Source organism: Ranitomeya imitator, chromosome 1 (assembly GCF_032444005.1).
Source record: "Ranitomeya imitator isolate aRanImi1 chromosome 1, aRanImi1.pri, whole genome shotgun sequence".
NCBI lineage: Eukaryota > Metazoa > Chordata > Amphibia > Anura > Dendrobatidae > Ranitomeya > Ranitomeya imitator.
Genome location: NC_091282.1, coordinates 589,592,233 through 589,617,832, shown reverse-complemented (window position 1 = coordinate 589,617,832; position 25,600 = coordinate 589,592,233). Strand labels below are relative to the sequence as shown.

Genomic DNA, 25,600 nt, shown 5'->3' with positions numbered 1-25,600 from the left:
TCAAATGTGACCCAGAGTGACCCCGCCCACCAAATGTGACCCAGAGTGACCCCGCCCACCAAATGTGACCCAGAGTGACCCCGCCCACCAAATGTGACCCAGAGTGACCCCGCCCACCAAATGTGACCCAGAGTGACCCCGCCCACCAAATGTGACCCAGAGTGACCCCGCCCACCAAATGTGACCCAGAGTGACCCCGCCCACCAAATGTGACCCAGAGTGACCCCGCCCATCAAATCGGACCCAGACTGACCCCGCCCACCAAATGTGACCCAGACTGACCCCGCCCACCAAATGTGACCCAGACTGACCCCGCCCACCAAATGTGACCCAGAGTGACCCCGCCCACCAAATGTGACCCAGAGTGACCCCGCCCACCAAATGTGACCCAGTGACCCCGCCCACCAAATGTGACCCAGAGTGACCCCGCCCACCAAATGTGACCCAGAGTGACCCCGCCCACCAAATGTGACCCAGAGTGACCCCGCCCACCAAATGTGACCCAGAGTGACCCCGCCCACCAAATGTGACCCAGAGTGACCCCGCCCACCAAATTTGACCCAGAGTGACCCCGCCCACCAAATGTGACCCACAGTGACCCCGCCCACCAAATCGGACCCAGAGTGACCCCGCCCACCAAATGTGACCCAGAGTGACCCCGCCCACCAAATGTGACCCAGAGTGACCCCGCCCACCAAATGTGACCCAGAGTGACCCCGCCCACCAAATGTGACCCAGAGTGACCCCGCCCACCAAATCGGACCCAGAGTGACCCCGCCCACCAAATCGGACCCAGAGTGACTCCGCCCACCAAATGTGACCCAAAGTGACCCCGCCCACCAAATGTGACCCAGAGTGAGACCGCCCAACAAATGTGACCCAGAGGTGCCCCGCCCACCAAATCTGACCCAGAGGTGCCCTGCCCACCAAATCTGACCCAGAGGTGCTCTGCCCACCAAATCTGACCCAGAGTGGCCCCGCCCACCAAATCTGACCCAGAGTGGCCCCGCCCACCAAATCGGACCCAGAGTGGTCCCGTCTACCAAATCGGACACAGAGTGGCCCCGCCCACCAAATCATCCCCTGAGGGGCCCCGCCCACCAAACCAGCGCCTGAGGGGCACCCAAGTGTGAAAGTCTTGCAGGGGCAGCCCGGGCACCATTACAAAGCACTATCTGTAGTTCCTTCAGGAAATACCCATCTAGTTATAGTGCTTTTGTAAAAAGCACTATATTGTTATTCCCCCGTAGACAACTTATTATTATTATTATTATTATTATTCAGTCCGCGATTAATGCGGCCCGAACCGCTGCACGCACAGACTCCAGTGAGGTGTCATTTCGAAGCCAGCGTCCCCAAGAGGTGTGCTAAGTATTTTTCGTGTCGATCGGATTTGTAGCTTTGGCGCAATTTGCGTTTTTCCCCTGATTGGAATGCAATTTCTCAATGGGTAAATTTTCCCATAAGGTAAAATGGCTGTTTTCTGAGGCAATTTCAAACTAACTGCCAACTGCCACCTGGCTGATTAGCTCAGTGCTGTGTGCAGTCACACCCAGTTACTATGGCAACGCCTACGAACTCTACATGACCCCACCAGGACACAGTTTTGCCAGATAATATCAGCTCTTAAAGTGACCAACCCACCAAATTGTTAAATTGTTACCTGAGGTGTCCAGCCCACCAAATCGGAGGCCGAGGGGCCCCGACCACCAAATCGGAGGCCGAGGGGCCCCGACCACCAAATCGGACCCTGAGGGGCCCCGACCACCAAATCGGAGGCCGAGGGGCCCCGACCACCAAATCGGACCCTGAGGGGCCCCGACCACCAAATCGGACCCTGAGGGGCCCCGACCACCAAATCGGACCCTGAGGGGCCCCGACCACCAAATCGGACCCTGAGGGGCCCCGACCACCAAATCGGACCCTGATGGGCCCCGACCACCAAATCGGACCCTGAGGGGCCCCGACCACCAAATCGGACCCTGAGGGGCCCCGACCACCAAATCGGACCCTGAGGGGCCCCGACCACCAAATCGGACCCTGATGGGCCCCGACCACCAAATCGGACCCTGAGGGGCCCCGACCACCAAATCGGACCCTGAGGGGCCCCGACCACCAAATCGGACCCTGAGGGGCCCCGACCACCAAATCGGACCCTGAGGGGCCCCGACCACCAAATCGGACCCTGAGGGGCCCCGACCACCAAATCGGACCCTGAGGGGCCCCGACCACCAAATCGGACCCTGAGGGGCCCCGACCTCCAAAACGGACCCTGAGGGGCCCCGACCACCAAATCGGACCCTGAGGGGCCCCGACCACCAAATCGGACCCTGAGGGGCCCCGACCACCAAATCGGACCCTGAGGGGCCCCGACCACCAAATCGGACCCTGAGGGGCCCCGACCACCAAATCGGACCCTGAGGGGCCCCGACCACCAAATCGGACCCTGAGGGGCCCCGACCACCAAATCGGACCCTGAGGGGCCCCGACCTCCAAATCGGACCCTGAGGGGCCCCGACCACCAAATCGGACCCTGAGGGGCCCCGACCACCAAATCGGACCCTGAGGGGCCCCGACCACCAAATCGGACCCTGAGGGGCCCCGACCACCAAATCGGACCCTGAGGGGCCCCGATCACCAAATCGGACCCTGAGGGGCCCCGACCACCAAATCGGACCCTGAGGGGCCCCGACCACCAAATCGGACCCTGAGGGGCCCGACCACCAAATCGGACCCTGAGGGGCCCCGACCACCAAATCGGACCCTGAGGGGCCCCGTCCACCAAATCGGACCCTGAGGGGCCCCGACCACCAAATCGGACCCTGAGGGGCCCCGACCACCAAATCGGACCCTGAGGGGCCCCGACCCCCAAATCGGACCCTGAGGGTCCCCGACCCCCAAATCGGACCCTGAGGGTCCCCGACCCCCAAATCGGACCCTGAGGGGCCCCGACCCCCAAATCGGACCCTGAGGGGCCCCGACCACCAAATCGGACCCTGAGGGGCCCCGCCCACCAAATCGGACCCAGAGTGGCCCCGCCCACCAAATCGGACCCAGAGTGGCCCCGCCCACCAAATCGGACCCAGAGTGGCCCCGCCCACCAAATCGGACCCAGAGTGGCCCCGCCCACCAAATCGGACCCAGAGTGGCCCCGCCCACCAAATCGGACCCAGTGTGGCCCCGCCCACCAAATCGGACCCAGAGTGGCCCCGCCCACCAAATCGGACCCAGAGTGGCCCCGCCCACCAAATCGGACCCAGAGTGGCCCCGCCCACCAAATCGGACCCAGAGTGGCCCCGCCCACCAAATCGGACCCAGAGTGGCCCCGCCCACAAAACCGGACCCTGAGGGGCTCCACCCACAAAACCAGCGCCTGAGGGACACCCAAGTGTGAGTCTTGCAGGGGCAGCCCGGGCACCATTCCAAAGCACTATCTGTAGTTCCTTCAGGAAATACCCATCTAGTATTATTATTGTAATCCGAACGTGATAATATTATTCAGTTTTTTTCCGCAATTAATACGGCCCGAACCGCTGCACACACAGACTCAAGTGAGGCGTCATTTCGAAGCCAGCGTCCACGAGAGGTGTGCTAAGTATTTTTCGTGTCGATCCGATTTGTAGTTTTTATAAAAAAATTGCATTTAAAAAAAAACAATTCCCATAGGAAATAATGGCGAACTGTACATTACCCAAAACTTGACCTTCCAAAGATGGCAGCTATGCAAATGTACGGTGTCCATTTTAGGACATGATCATTTATCAAAGTAAAACAGAATAAAGTGACTATGACACCCTCTCTTCCCGTGTGTGAAAAGTAAGTGCACCCCCGAAACCGTGGGTGAAAAGTAAGTGCACCCCAATCCCGTAGGTGAAAAGTAAGTGCACCCCAATCCCGTGGGTGAAAAGTAAGTGCACCGAGTGGCCACGCCCCCCAAATCTGACCCCGAGTGGCCCCGCCCACCAAATTGGACCCAGAGTGATCCCACCCACCAAATCGGACCCAGAGTGACCCCGCCCACCAAATTGGACCCTGAGTGACCCCGCACATCAAATCGGACCCTGAGTGACCCCGCCCACCAAATCGGACCCTGAGTGACCCCGCCCATCAAATCGGACCCAGAGTGACCCCGCCCACCAAATCGGACCCAGAGTGACCCCGCCCACCAAATCAGACCCAGAGTGACCCCGCCCACCAAATCAGACCCAGTGACCCCGCCCACCAAATCGGACCCTGAGTGACCCCGTCCACCAAATCGGACCCAGAGTGACCCCCTCCCACCAAATCGGACCGAGTGACCCCGCCCACCAAATCGGACCCTGAGGGGCTCCACCCACCAAACCAGCGCCTGAGGGACACCCAAGTGTGAAAGTCTTGCAGGGGCAGCCCGGGCACCATTCCAAAGCACTATCTGTAGTTCCTTCAGGAAATACCCATCTAGTATTATTATTGTAATCCGAACGTGGCAAACTTATTCAGTTTTTTTCCGCAATTAATGCGGCCCCATCCGCTGCACGCACAGACTCCAGTGAGGTGTCATTTCGAAGCCAGCGTTCCTGAGAGGTGTGCTAAGTATTTTTCGTGTCGATCGGATTTGTAGTTTTGGCGCAATTGACGTTTAAAAATTTTGTCTCAATGCATTTCAATGCGGAAATTGTTCCAATAGGGTATAATGGCCACCTAGCTGATCAGCTCATTGATATGCGAAGTCAGACCCAGTTACTATGCCAACGCCTACGAACTCTACATGACCCCACCAGGACACAGTTTTGCCAGATAATATCAGCTCTTAAAGTGACCCGACCACCAAATCGGACCCTGAGGGGCCCCGCCCACCAAATCGGACGCTGAGGGGCCCCGCCCACCAAATCGGACCTTGAGGGGCCCCGCCCACCAAATCGGACGCTAATGGTCCCCGCCCACCAAATCGGACCCTGAGGGGCCCCGCCCACCAAATCGGACGTTAATGGTCCCCGCCCACCAAATCGGCCCCTGAGGGGCCCCGCCCACCAAATCGGCCCCTGAGGGGCCCTACCCACCAAATCTGACCGAGGTGCCCTGCCCACCAAATCTGACCCAGAGGTGCTCTGCCCACCAAATCTGACCCAGAGTGGCCCCGCCCACCAAATCTGACCCAGAGTGGCCCCGCCCACCAAATCGGACCCAGAGTGGTCCCGTCTACCAAATCGGACACAGAGTGGCCCCGCCCACCAAATCATCCCCTGAGGGTCCCCGCCCACCAAACCAGCGCCTGAAGGGCACCCAAGTGTGAAAGTCTTGCAGGGGCAGCCCGGGCACCATTACAAAGCACTATCTGTAGTTCCTTCAGGAAATACCCATCTAGTATTAAAATTGTAATCCGATCTTATTATTATTAGGCTTTTTTCTGCAATTAATGCGGCCCAAAGCGCTGCACGCACAGACTCCAGTGAGGCGTCATTTCGAAGCCAGCGCCCACGGGAGGTGTGCTAAGTATTTTTCGTGTCGATCCGATTTGTAGTTTTTTTTAAGAATCGCATTTAAAAAAAAAAATTTCCCATAGGAAATAATGGCGAACTTTCCATTACCCCCAACTTGACCTTCCAAAGATGGCAGCTATGCAAATGTCCATTTTAGGACATGATTATTTATCAAAGTCAAACATCAGAATAAAGTGACTATGACACCCTCTCGTCCCGTGGGTGAAAAATAAGTGCGCCCCCGGCCCCCAAATCGGACCCCGAGTAACCCCGCCCCCCAAACCGGACCCCGAGTGACCCCGCCCACCAAAAACCGGACCCCGAGTGACCGCGCCCCCCAAACCAGACCCCGAGTGACCCCACCCCCAAACCGGACCCGAGTGACCACGCCCCCCAAATCGGACCCAGAGTGACTCCGCCCACCAAGTCGGACCCAGAGTGACTCCGCCCACCAAATCGGACCCCGAGTGACCCCGCCCACCAAATGGGCCCCGCCCACCAAATGGGCCCCAGAGTGGCCCCGCCCACCAAATGGGCCCAGGAGTGGCCCCGCCCACCAAATGGGCCCCAGAGTGGCCCCGACCACCAAATCGGCCCCCGAGCGGCCCCGACCACCAAATGTGACCCAGAGTGACCCCGCCCACCAAATGTGACCCAGAGTGACCCCGCCCACCAAATGTGACCCAGAGTGACCCCGCCCACCAAATGTGACCCAGAGTGACTCCGCCCACCAAATGTGACCCAGAGTGACCCCACCCACCAAATGTGACCCCGCCCACCAAATGTGACCCCGCCCACCAAATGTGACCCAGAGTGACCCCGCCCACCAAATGTGACCCAGAGTGACCCCGCTCACCAAATCGGACCCAGAGTGACCCCGCCCACCAAATGTGACCCAGAGTGACCCCGCCCACCAAATGTGACCCAGAGTGACCCCGCCCACCAAATGTGACCCAGAGTGACCCCGCCCACCAAATGTGACCCCGCCCACCAAATGTGACCCCGCCCACCAAATGTGACCCCGCCCACCAAATGTGACCCAGAGTGACCCCGCCCACCAAATGTGACCCAGAGTGACCCCGCCCACCAAATGTGACCCAGAGTGACCCCGCCCACCAAATGTGACCCAGAGTGACCCCGCCCACCAAATGTGACCCAGAGTGACCCCGCCCACCAAATGTGACCCAGAGTGACCCCGCCCACCAAATGTGACCCAGAGTGACCCCGCCCACCAAATGTGACCCAGAGTGACCCCGCCCACCAAATGTGACCCAGAGTGACCCCGCCCACCAAATGTGACCCCGCCCACCAAATGTGACCCAGAGTGACCCCGCCTACCAAATGTGACCCAGAGTGACCCCGCCCACCAAATGTGACCCAGAGTGACCCCGCCCACCAAATGTGACCCAGAGTGACCCCGCCCACCAAATGTGACCCAGAGTGACCCCGCCCACCAAATGTGACCCAGAGTGACCCCGCCCACCAAATGTGACCCAGAGTGACTCCGCCCACCAAATGTGACCCAGAGTGACCCCGCCCACCAAATGTGACCCCGCCCACCAAATGTGACCCCGCCCACCAAATGTGACCCAGAGTGACCCCGCCCACCAAATGTGACCCAGAGTGACCCCGCCCACCAAATGTGACCCAGAGTGACCCCGCTCACCAAATCGGACCCAGAGTGACCCCGCCCACCAAATGTGACCCAGAGTGACCCCGCCCACCAAATGTGACCCAGAGTGACCCCGCCCACCAAATGTGACCCAGAGTGACCCCGCCCACCAAATGTGACCCAGAGTGACCCCGCCCACCAAATGTGACCCCGCCCACCAAATGTGACCCCGCCCACCAAATGTGACCCAGAGTGACCCCGCCCACCAAATGTGACCCAGAGTGACCCCGCCCACCTAATGTGACCCAGAGTGACCCCGCCCACCAAATGTGACCCAGAGTGACCCCGCCCACCAAATGTGACCCAGAGTGACCCCGCCCACCAAATGTGACCCAGAGTGACCCCGCCCACCAAATGTGACCCAGAGTGACCCCGCCCACCAAATGTGACCCAGAGTGACCCCGCCCACCAAATCGGACCCAGAGTGGCCCCGTCCACCAAATCGGACCCAGAGGGGCCCCGTCCACCAAATCGGACCCTGAGGGGCCCTGTCCACCAAATCGGACCCTGAGGGGCCCCGCCCACCAAATCGGACCCTGAGGGGCCCCGCTCACCAAATCGGACCCTGAGGGGCCCCGCCCACCAAATCGGACCCTGAGGGGCCCCGCCCACCAAATCGGACCCTGAGGGGCCCCGCCCACCAAATCAGCACCTGAAGGGCACCCAAGTGTGAAAGTCTTGCAGGGGTAGCCCGGGCACCATTCCAAAGCACTATCTGTAGTTCCTTCAGGAAATACACATCTAGTATTATTATTGTAATCCGAACGTGGTAAACTTATTCAGTTTTTTTCCGCAATTAATGCGGCCCGAACCGCTGCACGCACAGACTCCAGTGAGGCGTCATTTCGAAGCCATCGTCCAAGAGAGGTGTGCTAAGTATTTTTCGTGTCGATCCGATTTGTAGTTTTTTTTAAAAATTGCATTTAAAAAAAAAAAATTCCCATAGGAAATAATGGCGAATTTCCATTACCCCCAACTTGACCTTCCAAAGATGGCAGCTATGCAAATGTATGGTGTCCATTTTAGGACATGATCATTTATCAAAGTCAAACATCAGAATAAAGTGACTATGACACCCTCTCATCCCATGTGTGAAAAGTAAGTGCACCCCCGATCCCGTGTGTGAAAAGTAAGTGCACCGATTGGCCCCGCCCCCCAAATCAGACCCCGAGTGGCCCGGCCCACCAAATCGGACCTTGAGTGGCCCCGCCCACCAAATCGGAGCCCGAGTGGCCTGGCCCAAAAAATCGGACCCAGATTGACCCCGCCCACCAAATCGGACCCAGAGTGGCTCCGCCCACCAAATCGGACCCAGAGTGACCCCCCCACCAAATCAGACCCAGAGTGACCCCGCCCACCAAATCGGACCCCTAGGGGCCCCGCCCACCAAATCGGACCCCGAGGGGCCCCGTCGCCTAATCGGATCCCCAGGGGCCCCGCCCACCAAATCGGACCCCCAGGGGCCCCGCCCACCAAATTGGACACAGAGTGACCCCGCCCACCAAATCGGACCCAGAGTGACCCCGCCCACCAAATCGGACCCAGAGTGACCCCGCCCACCAAATCGGACCCAGAGGTTCCATGCCCACCAAATCGGACCCAGAGGTGCCCCGCCCACCAAATCGGACCCAGAGGTGCCTCGCCCACCAAATCGGACCCAGAGTGGCCCCGCCCACCAAATCGGACCCAGAGGTGCCATGCCCACCAAATCGGACCCAGTGGTGCCCCGCCCACCAAATCGGACCCAGAGATGCCCCGCCCACCAAATCGGTCCGAGAGGTGCCCCGCCCACCAAATGTGACCCAGAGTGACCCCGCCCACCAAATGTGACCCAGAGTGACCCCGCCCACCAAATGTGACCCAGAGTGACCCCGCCCACCAAATGTGACCCAGAGTGACCCCGCCCACCAAATGTGACCCAGAGTGACCCCGCCCACCAAATGTGACCCAGAGTGACCCCGCCCACCAAATGTGACCCAGAGTGACCCCGCCCACCAAATGTGACCCAGAGTGAGCCCCGCCCACCAAATGTGACCCAGAGTGACCCCGCCCACCAAATGTGACCCAGAGTGACCCCGCCCACCAAATGTGACCCAGAGTGACCCCGCCCACCAAATGTGACCCAGAGTGACCCCGCCCACCAAATGTGACCGAGTGACCCCGCCCACCAAATGTGACCGAGTGACCCCGCCCACCAAATGTGACCCAGAGTGACCCCGCCCGCCAAATGTGACCCAGAGTGACCCCGCCCGCCAAATGTGACCCAGAGTGACCCCGCCCACCAAATGTGACCCAGAGTGACCCCGCCCACCAAATGTGACCCAGAGTGACCCCGCCCACCAAATGTGACCCAGAGTGACCCCGCCCACCAAATGTGACCCAGAGTGACCCCGCCCACCAAATGTGACCCAGAGTGACCCCGCCCACCAAATGTGACCCAGAGTGACCCCGCCTACCAAATCGGACCCAGAGTGACCCCGCCCACCAAATCGGACCCAGAGTGACCCCGCCCACCAAATGCGACCGAGTGACCCCGCCCACCAAATGTGACCCAGAGTGACCCCGCCCACCAAATGTGACCCAGAGTGACCCCGCCCACCAAATGTGACCCAGAGTGACCCCGCCCACCAAATGTGACCCAGAGTGACCCCGCCCACCAAATGTGACCCAGAGTGACCCCGCCCACCAAATGTGACCCAGAGTGACCCCGCCCACCAAATCGGACCCAGAGTGACCCCGCCCACCAAATCGGACCCAGAGTGACCCCGCCCACCAAATGTGACCCAGAGTGACCCCGCCCACCAAATGTGACCCAGAGTGACCCCGCCCACCAAATCGGACCCAGAGTGACCCCGCCCACCAAATGTGACCCAGAGTGACCCCGCCCACCAAATGTGACTCAGAGTGACCCCGCCCACCAAATGTGACCCAGAGTGACCCCGCCCACCAAATGTGACCCAGAGTGACCCCGCCCACCAAATGTGACCCAGAGTGACCCCGCCCACCAAATGTGACCCAGAGTGACCCCGCCCACCAAATCGGACCCAGAGTGACCCCGCCCACCAAATGTGACCCAGAGTGACCCCGCCCACCAAATGTGACCCAGAGTGACCCCGCCCACCAAATGTGACCCAGAGTGACCCCGCCCACCAAATGTGACCCAGAGTGACCCCGCCCACCAAATGTGACCCAGAGTGACCCCGCCCACCAAATGTGACTCAGAGTGACCCCGCCCACCAAATGTGACCCAGAGTGACCCCGCCCACCAAATGTGACCCAGAGTGAACCCGCCCACCAAATGTGACCGAGTGACCCCGCCCACCAAATGTGACCCAGAGTGACCCCGCCCACCAAATGTGACCCAGAGTGACCCCGCCCACCAAATGTGCCCCCGAGCGGCCCCGACCACCAAATCAGACCCAGAGTGCCCCACGCACCAAATCGTCCCCTGAGGGCCCCCCCACCAAATTAGCGCCTGAGGGGAACCCAAGTGTGAAAGTCTTGCAGGGGCAGCCCGGGCACCATTCCAAAGCACTATCTGTAGTTCCTTCAGGAAATACCCATCTAGTTATAGTGCTTTGGGACAAAGCACTATATTGTTATTCCACCGTAGTCAACTTATTCTTCTTATTATTATTCAGTCCGCAATTAATGCGGCCCGAACCGCTGCACGCACAGACTCCAGTGAGGTGTCATTTCGAAGCCAGCGTTCCTGGCAGGTGTGCTAAGTATTTTTCGTGTCGATCGGATTTGTAGTTTTGGCGCAATTGGCGTTTGAAAATTTCGTCTCAATGCATTTCAATGGGAAATTGTTCCAACAATAAGGGATAATGGCTGATTTCTGAGGCAATTTCAAAATAACTGCCAACTGCCACCTGGCTGATTAGCTCATTGCGATGTGCAGTCAGACCCAGTTACTATGCCAACGCCTACGAACTCTACATGACCCCACCAGGACACAGTTTTGCCAGATAATATCAGCTCTTAAAGTGACCCGCGCACCAAATTGGCACCTGAGGTGCGCAGCCCACCAAATCGGACCCGAGTGGCCCCGCCCACCAAATTGGACCCCGAGTGGCCCCGCCCGCCAAATCGGACCCAGAGTGACCCCGCCCACCAAATCGGACCCAGAGTGACCCCGCCCACCAAATGTGACCCAGAGTGACCCCGCCCACCAAATGTGACCCAGAGTGACCCCGCCCACCAAATGTGACCCAGAGTGACCCCGCCCACCAAATGTGACCCAGAGTGACTCCGCCCACCAAATGTGACCCAGAGTGACCCCGCCCACCAAATGTGACCCAGAGTGACCCCGCCCACCAAATGTGACCCAGAGTGACCCCGCCCACCAAATGTGACCCAGAGTGACCCCGCCCACCAAATGTGACCCAGAGTGACCCCGCCCACCAAATGTGACCCAGAGTGACCCCGCCCACCAAATGTGACCCAGAGTGACCCCGCCCACCAAATGTGACCCAGAGTGACCCCGCCCACCAAATGTGACCCAGAGTGACCCCGCCCACCAAATGTGACCCAGCGTGACCCCGCCCACCAAATGTGACCCAGAGTGACCCCGCCCACCAAATGTGACCCAGAGTGACCCCGCCCACCAAATGTGACCCCGCCCACCAAATGTGACCCCGCCCACCAAATGTGACCCAGAGTGACCCCGCCCACCAAATCGGACCCAGAGTGACCCCGCCCACCAAATGTGACCCAGAGTGACCCCGCCCACCAAATGTGACCCCGCCCACCATATGTGACCCAGAGTGACCCCGCCCACCAAATGTGACCCAGAGTGACCCCGCCCACCAAATGTGACCCAGAGTGATCTCGCCCACCAAATGTGACCCAGAGTGACCCCGCCCACCAAATGTGACCCAGAGTGACCCCGCCCACCAAATGTGACCCAGTGACCCCACCCACCAAATGTGACCCCCGAGTGACCCCGCCCACCAAATGTGACCCAGTGACCCCACCCACCAAATGTGACCCCCGAGTGGCCCCGCCCACCAAATCGGACCGCGAGTGGCCCCGCCCACCAAATCGGACCCAGAGGTGCCCCACCCACCAAATCGGACCCAGAGTGACCCCGCCCACCAAATGTGACCCAGAGTGACCCCGCCCACCAAATGTGACCCAGAGTGACCCCGCCCACCAAATGTGACCCAGAGTGACCCCGCCCACCAAATGTGACCCAGAGTGACCCCGCCCACCAAATGTGACCCAGAGTGACCCCGCCCACCAAATGTGACCCAGAGTGACCCCGCCCACCAAATGTGACCCAGAGTGACCCCGCCCACCAAATGTAACCGAGTGACCCCGCCCACCAAATGTGACCCAGAGTGACCCCGCCCACCAAATGTGACCCAGAGTGACCCCGCCCACCAAATGTGACCCAGAGTGACCCCGCCCACCAAATGTGACCCAGAGTGACCCCGCCCACCAAATGTGACCCAGAGTGACCCCGCCCACCAAATGTGACCCAGAGTGACCCCGCCCACCAAATGTGACCGAGTGACCCCGCCCACCAAATGTGACCGAGTGACCCCGCCCACCAAATGTGACCCAGAGTGACCCCGCCCACCAAATGTGACCCCGCCCACCAAATGTGACCCCGCCCACCAAATGTGACCCCGCCCACCAAATGTGACCCCGCCCACCAAATGTGACCCAGAGTGACCCCGCCCACCAAATGTGACCCAGAGTGACCCCGCCCACCAAATGTGACCCAGAGTGACCCCGCCCACCAAATGTGACCCAGAGTGACCCCGCCCACCAAATGTGACCCAGAGTGACCCCGCCCACCAAATGTGACCCAGAGTGACCCCGCCCACCAAATGTGACCCAGAGTGACCCCGCCCACCAAATGTGACCCAGAGTGACCCCGCCCACCAAATGTGACCCAGAGTGACCCCGCTCACCAAATGTGACCCAGAGTGACCCCGCTCACCAAATGTGACCCAGAGTGACCCCGCCCACCAAATGTGACCCAGAGTGACCCCGCCCACCAAAGGTGACCCAAAATGACCCCGCCCACCAAATGTGACCCAGAGTGACCCCGCCCACCAAATGTGACACAGAGTGACCCCGCCCACCAAATGTGACCCCGCCCACCAAATGTGACCCCCGAGTGGCCCCGCCCACCAAATCGGACCGCGAGTGGCCCCGCCCACCAAATCGGACCCAGAGGTGCCCCACCCACCAAATCGGACCCAGAGTGACCCCGCCCACCAAATGTGACCCAGAGTGACCCCGCCCACCAAATGTGACCCAGAGTGACCCCGCCCACCAAATGTGACCCAGAGTGACCCCGCCCACCAAATGTGACCCAGAGTGACCCCGCCCACCAAATGTGACCCCGCCCACCAAATGTGACCCCGAGTGGCCCCGCCCACCAAATCGGACCGCGAGTGGCCCCGCCCACCAAATCGGACCCAGAGTGACCCCGCCCACCAAATCGGACCCAGAGTGGCCCCGCCCACCAAATCGGACCCAGAGTGACCCCGCCCACCAAATGTGACCCAGAGTGACCCCACCCACCAAATGTGACCCAGAGTGACCCCGCCCACCAAATGTGACCCAGAGTGACCCCGCCCACCAAATGTGACCCAGAGTGACCCCGCCCACCAAATTTGACCCAGAGTGACCCCGCTCACCAAATGTGACCCAGAGTCACCCCGCTCACCAAATGTGACCCAGAGTGACCCCGCCCACCAAATGTGACCCAGAGTGACCCCGCCCACCAAAGGTGACCCAAAATGACCCCGCCCACCAAATGTGACCCAGAGTGACCCCGCCCACCAAATGTGACACAGAGTGACCCCGCCCACCAAATGTGACCCCGCCCACCAAATGTGACCCCGAGTGGCCCCGCCCACCAAATCGGACCGCGAGTGGCCCCGCCCACCAAATCGGACCCAGAGGTGCCCCACCCACCAAATCGGACCCAGAGTGACCCCGCCCACCAAATCGGACCCAGAGTGACCCCGCCCACCAAATGTGACCCAGAGTGACCCCGCCCACCAAATGTGACCCAGAGTGACCCCGCCCACCAAATGTGACCCAGAGTGACCCCGCCCACCAAATGTGACCCAGAGTGACCCCGCCCACCAAATGTGACCCCGCCCACCAAATGTGACCCCGAGTGGCCCCGCCCACCAAATCGGACCGCGAGTGGCCCCGCCCACCAAATCGGACCCAGAGTGACCCCGCCCACCAAATCGGACCCAGAGTGACCCCGCCCACCAAATGTGACCCAGAGTGACCCCGCCCACCAAATGTGACCCAGAGTGACCCCGCCCACCAAATGTGACCCAGAGTGACCCCGCCCACCAAATGTGACCCAGAGTGACCCCGCCCACCAAATGTGACCCAGAGTGACCCCGCCCACCAAATGTGACCCAGAGTGACCCCGCCCACCAAATGTGACCCCGCCCAACAAATGTGACCCCGCCCACCAAATATGACCCCGCCCACCAAATGTGACCCCGCCCACCAAATGTGACCCCGCCCACCAAATGTGACCCAGAGTGACCCCGCCCACCAAATGTGACCCAGAGTGACCCCACCCACCAAATGTGACCCAGAGTGACCCCGCCCACCAAATGTGACCCAGAGTGACCCCGCCCACCAAATGTGACCCAGAGTGACCCCGCCCACCAAATGTGACCCAGAGTGACCCCGCCCACCAAATGTGACCCAGAGTGACCCCGCCCACCAAATGTGACCCAGAGTGACCCCGCCCACCAAATGTGACCCAGAGTGACCCCGCCCACCAAATGTGACCCAGAGTGACCCCGCCCACCAAATGTGACCCAGAGTGACCCCGCCCACCAAATGTGACCCAGAGTGACCCCGCCCACCAAATGTGACCCAGAGTGACCCCGCCCACCAAATGTGACCCAGAGTGACCCCGCCCACCAAATGTGACCCAGAGTGACCCCGCCCACCAAATGTGACCCAGAGTGACCCCGCCCACCAAATGTGACCCAGAGTGACCCCGCCCACCAAATGTGACCCAGAGTGACCCCGCCCACCAAATGTGACCCAGAGTGACACCGCCCACCAAATGTGACCCAGAGGTGCCCCGCCCACCAAATGTGACCCAGAGTGACCCCGCCCACCAAATGTGACCCAGAGGTGCCCCGCCCACCAAATGTGACCCAGAGGTGCCCCGCCCACCAAATGTGACCCAGAGGTGCCCCGCCCACCAAATCTGACCCAGAGGTGCCCCGCCCACCAAATCTGACCCAGAGGTGCCCCGCCCACCAAATCTGACCCAGAGGTGCACTGCCCACCAAATCTGACCCAGAGTGGCCCCGCCCACCAAATCGGACCCAGAGTGGTCCCGTCTACCAAATCGGACACAGAGTGGCCCCGCCCACCAAATCATCCCCTGAGGGGCCCCGCCCACCAAACCAGCACCTGAAGGGCACCCAAGTGTGAAAGTCTTGCAGGGGCAGCCCGGGCACCATTCCAAAGCACTATCTGTAGTTCCTTCAGGAAATACCCATCTAGTATTAATATTGTAATCCGAACGTGGTTAACTTCTTATTATTTTTAGGCTTTTTTCCGCAATTAATGCGGCCCGAACCGCTGCACGCACAGACTCCATTGAGGTGTCGTTTCGAAGCCAGCGTCCACGAGAGGTGTGCTAAGTATTTTTCATGTTGATCCGATTTGTAGTTTTTTTTTAAAATCGCATTTAAAAAAAAAAAATTCCCATAGGAAATAATGGCGAACTTTCCATTACCCCCAACTTGACCTTCCAAAGATGGCAGCTATGCAAATGTACGGTGTCCATTTTAGGACATGATCATTTATCAAAGTCAAACATCAGAATAAAGTGACTATGACACCCTCCTGTCCCGTGGGTGAAAAGTAAGTGCGCCCCCGGCCCCCAAATCGTACCCCGAGTGACCCCGCCCACCAAATCGGACCCCAAGTGACCCCGCCCACCAAATCGGACCCAGTGTGACCCCGCCCACCAAATCGGACCCAGAGTGGCCCCGCCCACCAAATCTGACCCAGAGTGGCCCCGCCCACCAAATCTGACCCAGAGGTGCCCCGCCCATTAAATCTGACCCAGAGGTGCCCCGCCCACCAAATCTGACCCAGAGTGGCCCCGCCCACCAAATCTGACCCAGAGGGGCCCCGCCCACCAAATCTGACCCCCAGGGGCCCCGCCCACCAAATCGGACTCCAAGGGGCCCCACCCACCAAATCTGTCCCAGAGGTGCCCCGCCCACCAAATCTGACCCAGAGGTGCCCCGCCCACCAAATCTGAACCAGAGGTGCCCCGCCCACCAAATCTGACCCAGAGGTGCCCCGCCCATCAAATCTGACCCAGAGGTGCCCCGCCCACCAAATCTGACCCAGAGGTGCCCCGCCCACCAAATCTGACCCAGAGGTGCCCCGCCCATCAAATCTGACCCAGAGGTGCCCCGCCCACCAAATCTGACCCAGAGGTGCCCCGCCCACCAAATCTGACCCAGAGGTGCCCCGCCCACCAAATCTGACCCAGGCGTGCCCCGTCCACTAAATCTGACCCAGAGGTGCCCCGCCCATCAAATCTGACCCAGAGGTGCCCCGCCCATCAAATCTGACCCAGAGGTGCCCCGCCCATCAAATCTGACCCAGAGGTGCCCCGCCCATCAAATCTGACCCAGAGGTGCCCCGCCCATCAAATCTGACCCAGAGGTGCCCCGCTCACCAAATCTGACCCAGAGGTGCCCCGCCAACCAAATCTGACCCAGAGGTGCCCCGCCCACCAAATCTGACCCAGAGGGGCCCCGCCAACCAAATCTGACCCAGAGGTGCCCCGCCCATCAAATCTGACCCAGAGGCGCCCCGCCCATCAAATCTGACCCAGACGTGCCCAGCCTACCAAATCTGACCCAGAGGTGCCCCGCCCAGTAAATCTGACCCAGAGGTGCCCCGCCCACCAAATCTGACCCAGAGGTGCCCCGCCCACCAAATCTGACCCAGAGGTGCCCCGCCAACCAAATCTGACCCAGAGGTGCCCCACCCACCAAATCTGACCCAGAGGTGCCCCGCCCATCAAATCTGACCCAGAGGCGCCCCGCCCATCAAATCTGACCCAGAGGTGCCCAGCCTACCAAATCTGACCCAGAGGTGCCCCGCCCAGTAAATCTGACCCACAGGTTCCCCGCCCACCAAATCTGACCCAGATTTGCCCCACCCACCAAATCTGACCCAGAGGTGCCCTGCCCACCAAATCTGACCCAGAGGTGCCAGCCAACCAAATCTGACCCAGAGGGGCCCCTCCCACCAAATCGGACCCCCAGGGGCCCCACCCACCAAATCAGACCCCCAGGGGCCCTGCCCACCAAATCGGACCCCCAGGGGCCCCGCCCACCAAATCGGACCCCCAGGGGCCCCGCCCACTAAATCCTCAACCCTGAGGGGCTACAACTACCAAACCAGCGCCTGAGGGGCACCCAAGTGTGAAAGTCTTCCAGGGGCAGCCCGGGCACCATTCCAAAGCACTATCTGTAGTTCCTTCAGGAAATACCCATCTAGTATTAACTTTGCAATCTTTAGTTATAATTATTAGGCTTTTTTCCGCAATTAATGCGGCCCGAACCGCTGCACGCACAGACTCCAGTGAGGCGTCGTTTCGAAGCCAGCGCCCATGAGAGGTGTGCTAAGTATTTTTCGTGTCGATCCGATTTGTAGTTTTTTTTTTTAAATCGCATTTTTTTAAAAAAATTTCCCATAGGAAATAATTGCGAACTTTCCATTACCCCCAACTTGACCTTCCAAAGATGGCAGCTATGCAAATGTACGGTGTCCATTTTAGGACATGATCATTTATCAAAGTCAAACATCAGAATAAAGTGACTATGACACCCTCTCATCCCGTGTGTGAAAAGTAAGTGCACCCCCGGTCCCGTGGGTGAAAAGTAAGTGCACCCCTGGTCCCATGTGTAAAATGTAAGTGCACCCCCGGCCCCCAAATCGGACCCCGAGAGACCCCGCCCCACAAATCGGACCCCGAGTGACCCCGCCCCCCAAATCAGACCCTGAGTGAATCCGTCCCCCAAATTGGACCCTGAGTGACCCCACTCCCCAAATCGGACCCCAAGTGACCCCACCCCCCAAATCGGACCCCGAGTGACCCCACCCCCCAAATCAGACCCCGAGTGGCCCCGCCCACCAAATCGGACCCAGAGTGGCTCCGCCCACCAAATCAAACCCAGAGTGGCCCCGCCCACCAAATCGGACCCAGAGTGGCCCCGCCCACCAAATCTGACCCAGAGGGGCCCCGCCCACCAAATCGGACCCAGAGGGGCCCCGCCCACCAACTAGGACCCAGAGCGACCCCGCCCACCAAAGCGGACCCAGAGCGGCCCCGCCCACCAAATTGGCCCCTGAGGGGCCCCGCCCACCAAATTGGCCCCTGAGGGGCCCCGTCCACCAAATCAAACCCTGAGCGGCCCCGCCCACCAAATCAGACCCAGAGGTGCTCCCCCCACCAAATTGGACCCTGAGGTGCCCCGCCCACCATTCAGATCCAGAGTGATCCCGCCCACAAAATTGGCCCCTGAGGGGCCCTGCCCACCAAATTGGCCTCTGAGGGGCCCGTCCACCAAACCAGCACCTGAGGGGCACCCAAGTGTGAAAGTCTTGCAGGGGCAGCCCGGGCACCATTCCAAAGCACTATCTGTAGTTCCTTCAGGAAATACCCATCTAGTTCTTATTATTATTAGGCTTTTTTCCGCAATTAATGCGGCCCGAACCGCTACACGCACAGACTCCAGTGAGGTGTCATTTCGAAGCCAGCGTCCCCAAGAGGTGTGCTAAGTATTTTTCGTGTCGATCGGATTTGTAGTTTTGGCGCAATTAACGTTTGAACATTGTTTTTCTCTCATTGGAATGCATTGCCAATGCATTTCAATAGGGAAATTTAGCCATAAGGTATAATGGCTGATTACTGAGGCAATTTAAAAAATAACTGCCAACTGCCACCTGGCTGATCAGCTCATTGATATGTGCAGTCACACCCAGTTACTATGACAACGCCTACGAACTCTACATGACCCCACCAGGACACAGTTTTGCCAGATAATATCAGCTCTTAAAGTGACCAACCCACCAAATTGTTACCTGAGGTGTCCAGCCCACCAAATAGGAGGCCGAGGGGCCCCGACCACCACATCGGAGGCCGAGGGGCCCCGACCTCCAAATCGGAGGCCGAGGGGCCCCGACCTCCAAATCGGAGGCCGAGGGGCCCCGACCTCCATATCGGAGGCCGAGGGGCCCCGACTTCCAAATCGGAGGCCGAGGGGCCCCGGCCTCCATATCGGAGGCCGAGGGGCCCCGACCTCCAAATCGAAGGCCGAGGGGCCCCGACCTCCATATCGGAGGCCGAGGGGCCCCGGCCTCCATATCGGAGGCCGAGGGGCCCCGACCTCCATATCGGAGGCCGAGGGGCCCCGGTCTCCATATCGGAGGCCGAGGGGCCCCGGTCTCCATATCGGAGGCCGAGGGGCCCCGGCCTCCATATCGGAGGCCGAGGGGCCCCGACCTCCATATCGGAGGCCTAGGGGCCCCGATCTCCATATCGGAGGCCGAGGGGCCCCGGCCTCCATGTCGGAGGCCGAGGGGCCCCGGCCTCCAACTCGGAGGCCGAGGGGCCCCGGCCTCCAAATCGGAGGCCGAGGGGCCCTGGCCTCCAAATCGGAGGCCGAGGGGCCCCGGCCTCCAAATCGGAGGCCATGGGACCCCGGCCTCCAAATCGGACCCTGAGGGGCCCCGACCTCCAAATCGGACCCTGAGGGGCCCCGACCACCAAAGTGGACCCTGAGGGGCCCCGACCTCCAAATCGGACCCTGAGGGGCCCCGACCACCAAATCGGACCCTGAGGGGCCCCGACCTCCAAATCGGACCCTGAGGGGCCCCGACCACCAAATCGGACCCTGAGGGGCCCCGACCTCCAAATCAGACCCTGAGGGGCCCCGACCTCCAAATCGGACCCTGAGGGGCGCCGACCTCCAAATCGGACCCTGAGGGGCCCCGACAACCAAATCGGACCCTGAGGGGCCCCACTTACCAAATCCGCGCCTGAAGGGCACCCAAGTGTGAAAGTCTTGCAGGGACAGCACGGGCACCATTCCAAAGCACTATCTGTAGTTCCTTCAGGAAATACCCATCTAGTTATAGTGCTTTGTAAAAAGCACTATATTGTTATTCCACTGTAGACAACTTCTTATTCTTATTATAGTGCTTTTGTAAAAAGCACTATATTGTTATTCCCCCGTAGACAACTTATTATTATTATTATAGTGCTTTGGGACAAAGCACTATATTGTTATTCCACCGTAGTTAACTTATTCTTCTTCTTATTATTATTCAGTCCGCAATTAATGCGGCCCGAACCGCTGCACGCACAGACTCCAGTGAGGTGTCATTTCAAAGCCAGCGTTCCTGGCAGGTGTGCTAAGTATTTTTCGTGTCGATCGGATTTGTAGTTTTGGCGCAATTGGCGTTTGAAAATTTCGTCTCAATGCATTTCAATGGGAAATTGTTCCAACAATAAGGGATAATGGCTGATTTCTGAGGCAATTTCAAAATAACTGCCAACTGCCACCTGGCTGATTAGCTCATTGATATGTGCAGTCAGACCCAGTTACTATGCCAACGCCTACGAACTCTACATGACCCCACCAGGACACAGTTTTGCCAGATAATATCAGCTCTTAAAGTGACCCGCGCACCAAATTGGCACCTGAGGTGCGCAGCCCACCAAATCGGACCCGAGTGGCCCCGCCCACCAAATCGGACCCCGAGTGGCCCCGCCCGCCAAATCGGACCCAGAGTGACCCCGCCCACCAAATGTGACCCAGAGTGACCCCGCCCACCAAATGTGACCCAGAGTGACCCCGCCCACCAAATGTGACCCAGAGTGACCCCGCCCACCAAATGTGACCCAGAGTGACCCCGCCCACCAAATGTGACCCAGAGTGACCCCGCCCACCAAATGTGACCCAGAGTGACCCCGCCCACCAAATGTGACCCAGAGTGACCCCGCCCACCAAATGTGACCCAGAGTGACCCCGCCCACCAAATGTGACCCAGAGTGACCCCGCCCACCAAATGTGACCCAGAGTGACCCCGCCCACCAAATGTGACCCAGAGTGACCCCGCCCACCAAATGTGACCCAGAGTGACCCCGCCCACCAAATGTGACCCAGAGTGACCCCGCCCACCAAATGTGACCCAGAGTGACCCCGCCCACCAAATGTGACCCAGAGTGACCCCGCCCACCAAATGTGACCCAGAGTGACCCCGCCCACCAAATGTGACCCAGAGTGACCCCGCCCACCAAATGTGACCCAGAGTGACCCCGCCCACCAAATGTGACCCCGCCCACCAAATGTGACCCCGCCCACCAAATGTGACCCAGAGTGACCCCGCCCACCAAATGTGACCCAGAGTGACCTCGCCCACCAAATGTGACCCAGAGTGACCCCGCCCACCAAATGTGACCCAGAGTGACCCCGCCCACCAAATGTGACCCAGAGTGACCCCGCCCACCAAATGTGACCCAGAGTGACCCCGCCCACCAAATGTGACCCCGCCCACCAAATGTGACCCAGAGTGACCCCGCCCACCAAATGTGACCCAGAGTGACCCCGCCCACCAAATGTGACCCCGCCCACCAAATGTGACCCAGAGTGACCCCGCCCACCAAATGTGACCCCGCCCACCAAATGTGACCCAGAGTGACCCCGCCCACCAAATGTGACCCCGCCCACCAAATGTGACCCCGCCCACCAAATGTGACCCAGAGTGACCCCGCCCACCAAATGTGACCCAGAGTGACCCCGCCCACCAAATGTGACCCAGAGTGACCCCGCCCACCAAATGTGACCCAGAGTGACCCCGCCCACCAAATGTGACCCAGAGTGACCCCGCCCACCAAATGTGACCCAGAGTGACCCCGCCCACCAAATGTGACCCAGAGTGACCCCGCCCACCAAATCGGACCCAGAGTGACCCCGCCCACCAAATGTGACCCAGAGTGACCCCGCCCACCAAATGTGACCCAGAGTGACCCCGCCCACCAAATGTGACCCAGAGTGACCCCGCCCACCAAATCGGACCCAGAGTGACTCCGCCCACCAAATGTGACTCAGAGTGACCCCGCCCACCAAATGTGACCCAGAGTGACCCCGCCCACCAAATGTGACCCAGAGTGACCCCGCCCACCAAATGTGACCCAGAGTGACCCCGCCCACCAAATGTGACCCAGAGTGACCCCGCTCACCAAATGTGACCCAGAGTGACCCCGCCCACCAAATGTGACCCAGAGTGACCCCGCCCACCAAATGTGACCCAGTGACCCCGCCCACCAAATGTGACCCAGAGTGACCCCGCCCACCAAAGGTGACCCAGAGTGACCCCGCCCACCAAATGTGACCCAAAATAACCCCGCCCACCAAATGTGACCCCGCCCACCAAATGTGACCCCGCCCACCAAATGTGACCCCGAGTGGCCCCGCCCACTAAATCGAACCGCGAGTGGCCCCGCCCACCAAATCGGACCCAGAGGTGCCCCGCCCACCAAATCGGACCCAGAGTGACCCCGCCCACCAAATCGGACCCAGAGTGACCCCGCCCACCAAATCGGACCCAGAGTGACCCCGCCCACCAAATGTGACCCAGAGTGACCCCGCCCACCAAATGTAACTCAGAGTGACCCCGCCCACCAAATGTGACCCAGAGTGACCCCGCCCACCAAATGTGACCCAGAGTGACCCCGCCCACCAAATGTGACCCAGAGTGACCCCGCCCACCAAATGTGACCCAGAGTGACCCCGCCCACCAAATGTGACCCAGAGTGACCCCGCCCACCAAATGTGACCCAGAGTGACCCCGCCCACCAAATGTGACCCAGAGTGACCCCGCCCACCAAATGTGACCCAGAGTGACCCCGCCCACCAAATGTGACCCAGAGTGACCCCGCCCACCAAATGTGACCCAGAGTGACCCCGCCCACCAAATGTGACCCAGAGTGACCCCGCCCACCAAATGTGACCCAGAGTGACCCCGCCCACCAAATGTGACCCAGAGTGACCCCGCCCACCAAATGTGACCCAGAGTGACCCCGCCCACCAAATGTGACCCAGAGTGACCCCGCCCACCAAATGTGACCCAGAGTGACCCCGCCCACCAAATGTGACCCAGAGTGACCCCGCCCACCAAATGTGACCCAGAGTGACCCCGCCCACCAAATGTGACCCAGAGTGACCCCGCCCACCAAATGTGACCCAGAGTGACCCCGCCCACCAAATGTGACCCAGAGTGACCCCGCCCACCAAATCAGACCCAGAGTGACCCCGCCCACCAAATCGACCCAGAGTGACCCCGCCCACCAAATCGGACCCAGAGTGACCCCGCCCACCAAATCGGACCCAGAGTGACCCCGCCCACCAAATGTGACCCAGAGTGTCCCCGCCCACCAAATGTGACCCAGAGTGACCCCGCCCACCAAATGTGACCCAGAGTGACCCCGCCCACCAAATGTGACCCAGAGTGACCCCGCCCACCAAATGTGACCCAGAGTGACCCCGCCCACCAAATGTGACCCAGAGTGACCCAGCCCACCAAATCGGATCCAGAGTGACCCCGCCCACCAAATCGGACCCAGAGTGACCCCGCCCACCAAATCAGACCCAGAGTGACCCCGCCCACCAAATCGACCCAGAGTGGCCCCGCCCACCAAATCGGACCCAGAGTGGCCCCGCCCACCAAATCAGCACCTGAGGGGCACCCAAGTGTGAAAGTCTTGCAGGGGCAGCCCGGGCACCATTCCAAAGCACTATCTGTAGTTCCTTCAGGAAATACCCATCTAGTTATTATTATTATTCAGTCCGCGATTAATGCGGCCCAAACCGCTGCACGCACAGACTCCAGTGAGGTGTCATTTCGAAGCCAGCGTCCCCAAGAGGTGTGCTAAGTATTTTTCGTGTCGATCGGATTTGTAGCTTTGGCGCAATTTGCGTTTTTCCCCTGATTGGAATGCAATTTCTCAATGGGTAAATTTTCCCATAAGGTAAAATGGCTGTTTTCTGAGGCAATTTCAAACTAACTGCCAACTGCCACCTGGCTGATTAGCTCAGTGCTGTGTGCAGTCACACCCAGTTACTATGGCAACGCCTACGAACTCTACATGACCCCACCAGGACACAGTTTTGCCAGATAATATCAGCTCTTAAAGTGACCAACCCACCAAATTGTTAAATTGTTACCTGAGGTGTCCAGCCCACCAAATAGGAGGCAGAGGGGCCCCGACCACCAAATCGGAGGCCGAGGGGCCCCGACCACCAAATCGGACCCTGAGGGGCCCCGACCACCAAATCGGACCCTGAGGGGCCCCGACCACCAAATCGGACCCTGAGGGGCCCCGACCACCAAATCGGACCCTGAGGGGCCCCGACCACCAAATCGGACCCTGAGGGGCCCCGACCACCAAATCGGACCCTGAGGGGCCACGACCACCAAATCGGACCCTGAGGGGCCCCGACCACCAAATGTGACCCAGAGTGACCCCGCCCACCAAATGTGACCCAGAGTGACCCCGCCCACCAAATCGGACCCAGAGTGACCCCGCCCACCAAATCGGACCCAGAGTGACCCCGCCCGCCAAATCGGACCCATAGTGACCCCGCCCGCCAAATCGGACCCAGAGTGACCCCGCCCGCCAAATCGGACCCAGAGTGACCCCGCCCGCCAAATCGGACCCAGAGTGACCCCGCCCGCCAAATCCGACCCAGAGTGACCCCGCCCACCAAATCGGACCCAGAGTGACCCCGCCCACCAAATGGGACCCAGAGTGACCCCGCCCACCAAATGGGACCCAGAGTGACCCCGCCCACCAAATGGGACCCAGAGTGACCCCGCCCACCAAATGGGACCCAGAGTGACCCCGCCCACCAAATGTGACCCAGAGTGACCCCGCCCACCAAATGTGACCCAGAGTGACCCCGCCCACCAAATCGGACCCAGAGTGACCCCGCCCACCAAATCGGACCCAGAGTGACCCCGCCCACCAAATCGGACCCAGAGTGACCCCGCCCACCAAATCGGACCCAGAGTGACCCCGCCCACCAAATCCGACCCAGAGTGACCCCGCCCACCAAATGGGACCCAGAGTGACCCCGCCCACCAAATGGGACCCAGAGTGACCCCGCCCACCAAATGGGACCCAGAGTGACCCCGCCCACCAAATGGGACCCAGAGTGACCCCGCCCACCAAATGGGACCCAGAGTGACCCCGCCCACCAAATGTGACCCAGAGTGACCCCGCCCACCAAATGTGACCCAGAGTGACCCCGCCCACCAAATGTGACCCAGAGTGACCCCGCCCACCAAATGTGACCCAGAGTGACCCCGCCCACCAAATGTGACCCAGAGTGACCCCGCCCACCAAATGTGACCC

At 60.0% G+C, this 25,600-nt stretch overlaps 1 protein-coding gene across 3 annotated transcripts in view; it reads right to left on the bottom strand.

Moving 5' to 3' along the window:
* ZBTB7A (zinc finger and BTB domain containing 7A) overlaps positions 1 to 25,600 on the bottom strand; it is a 615,087-nt gene that overhangs the window by 462,897 nt on the left and 126,590 nt on the right. The gene's annotated exons all lie outside the window — the stretch shown is intronic.